Source organism: Limulus polyphemus, unplaced genomic scaffold, assembly GCF_000517525.1.
Source record: "Limulus polyphemus unplaced genomic scaffold, Limulus_polyphemus-2.1.2 Scaffold2920, whole genome shotgun sequence".
NCBI classification, from domain to species: domain Eukaryota; kingdom Metazoa; phylum Arthropoda; class Merostomata; order Xiphosura; family Limulidae; genus Limulus; species Limulus polyphemus.
Genome location: NW_013668530.1, coordinates 19,680 through 22,476, shown reverse-complemented (window position 1 = coordinate 22,476; position 2,797 = coordinate 19,680).

Sequence of the window (2,797 nt, the reverse complement as noted above, 5' to 3'; positions counted from 1 at the left end):
ATGTCTAAATTCTGTCGAAATAATAGTTTACCGTTTTACGTTATATATTTACTTGTATTTCGTAAGATATTTCACTATAAGAGTTTAAACCTTATATATATTTATCACATCAGTTATAAACATAATATATATATATATATATATATATATATTATATCTACAAATTCTGGGCTTATGATAAAAAATTATACTGCAGAATACGTTTTATCATTAATATCAATTGAGTTGTTTGGCCAGAAAGTCATGAGTTCACTTTAGAAGTCTCGTTAGAAGTATAGAATACTGTAATCAAAGTTTCATTCTATAAACTCAACGTTTTATAACGATGAAACAGTCTACCGTCGTAACCGTTTGATTGGCGTCTCCAGCACCAGCATTAGCACGCAGTTTCTACTGTAAATGCCCGACATAACTAGAGCACCAGGCGGTGTTAATGTCTGGCTGTACGGACTACGCTCAACAGCGCTATTTGGAGACAGTGCATCTTAACTACCTTCCCGCCGTCTGGCATAAAATATGTATAATGATGATTAGAAAAGAATCACACAAAGGTGTTTAAAGCAAAAGTAATAAAAAAAAAATCCACGTGGTTATAAGTCGTTACAAAATAAGTCCAGAGTACGTTAATAAATGATCTTCAGCTATTACGAACTTGGCTCCAAGTAATACACCAAACAAAGTATTCAGATCTCTGTTGGGATATATTGTTTTTGTATAGCATTCACGAGCACTTTTATGTGAAAAATAAGTAACAAAAATCGAAAATATTTTCATATATAAGCTGTTGTTTTGACTAATATTACCTTTTAAATGGAGTTTTTATTTTATCAATACTTTGAGCTTATATGCATGAAGGTTTTATTTGCAGTAACATACTTTAGTGATGCGTGAAACAACTTTAAAAATTAGAAGCGCATTCGTCTTTACATTATGTAATCTCCAGTTCTCGATCTCATTGAAAATTTATTCACTAATATATGTACCGCATTTCTTGCTATTGTAATAACATTCTAAAATAGTTTTATTCACTTGTCACATTCAATACTGGAAAACCATTTTGTGAGTCATTACTTTATCTTGTTTATTTTTAACTTAGCTACAGTATGTTTGCACTTTAATAACATTACCTTTTATACAACTGGTAAAAATATTCGATTAATTACATATTTGAATATAGGACGAGTTTTTACCTTATGTAATGTTATACTATCTACTCCGAGTTTAGTTGTTGTTCTGCATATCTGCAGGTTTTCAAATGACACTGAAAGCCATTAAGTTGATTTCGTTCTAAGATATCTTGTTCCTTTGTCGTTCTTGGAATGGATAATGTCCATTACTACATGGGAAGGATTTTGCTTAATACCAGGGTTAGTTAGATGATATCTAGAAGTTATGGTGCCACCTATAGTTTAATGAGAATGACCAGATATGTGGGTAGCGTTAGTCACCCTGGGTAAATGTGAGATTCCTTGGGTGCTAAGGAATTTTACATTTAATCAATTATAGTCTAGATTATCTCTTAACCTGGTCTAGTAATGAAAAGAAAAGGAGGTAGCCTTAAAGAAAGTATCTAATAAAAATGACAGTCTGTCATGTTTATTCAAGCAATTACTACACTGTGTTTGTGTTTAGAGTTCTAAAAAAATATTTGCATTTTGTTTTTCAATTCATGTCCACACTAGTTATTTCATTTTATATAGACTCGGATATTAAGAAATTTAGTATTGCTTCATAATCGATATCATTAAATGAATCTCTTGTCATCTAATGGACTTTATCCAATATAGCTCTAACGTTAATCCAGTTTCACTATCTGTACGAAACTTTGGCTCTGGATTATGGCTTGTTTTGGAGTCACCTGTCCAACACTGCCTCAAAATTAGATATTCCACTTATGTTACATAAATATGATTTATAAGCAAAACATTACTACATATTGTGTCTTATAAAACGCTCTAAACAAAGTAAATTTCAAAGTCAACTTGCATAGACGTTCTTCTAACTTCTTTAGCTTTCCAGAAACTAATATTTGTAATATAGGTCAATAAAGATGTGAACCCTAGTGAAAATAAAGTGTCACGTCTCCGTTCGTTAGTTAATTTTCCGTAAATTCGTTCCGACGAAACTTTAGCGACACAAGTCCTTTCTTAAATAAAACTGGCTTATTCTTTCCGAATACAACTTTACGATACACTTAATTTCAACGGTCGCTCTATAACAAACGCTATAACTCACGTCCAACAATATTTTATCCGCATACATTCAATTACTCATTACCTCTGATCTCCCGTCACGTTGTGAACGTCTTATATATACAAGACTAACACGTATCTAGTAAATGCTAGGGCATTCTTGATGTTTCTAGGATATTTCTAGAAACAGGTGGCGTGATACCAGTCACGTGACCTCGCTGACGCAACAAAAGAATAACTACTGATCGTGTAAGTGATAGAACGTACTAAATTAAGTCAATTTATAAAAGCACAGGAATGGTTAAAAATGCAGGTATAAAATATGTGGGTATAAAAGTACATTCACTATACCTAAAGAAATATAAATTTCCGATTATTGTTAGAATGATGGAATTTGACAATTTTCGAAATTATTGTTCTCAGCTAGTCATGGTACAGAATTTGGTGACTTTAATGAGCTTATTTGTTTTTATTTTACTATTCAACAGTAGTAAAAACCCAAGTGCTAAATTTAACTTAAAAAATGAATAGCCTGAAATTCTCTTCTGGAATGAAAGGACTTAAACGTAAGTATGTACATACACTTAGGTTAACTACACTAAGCC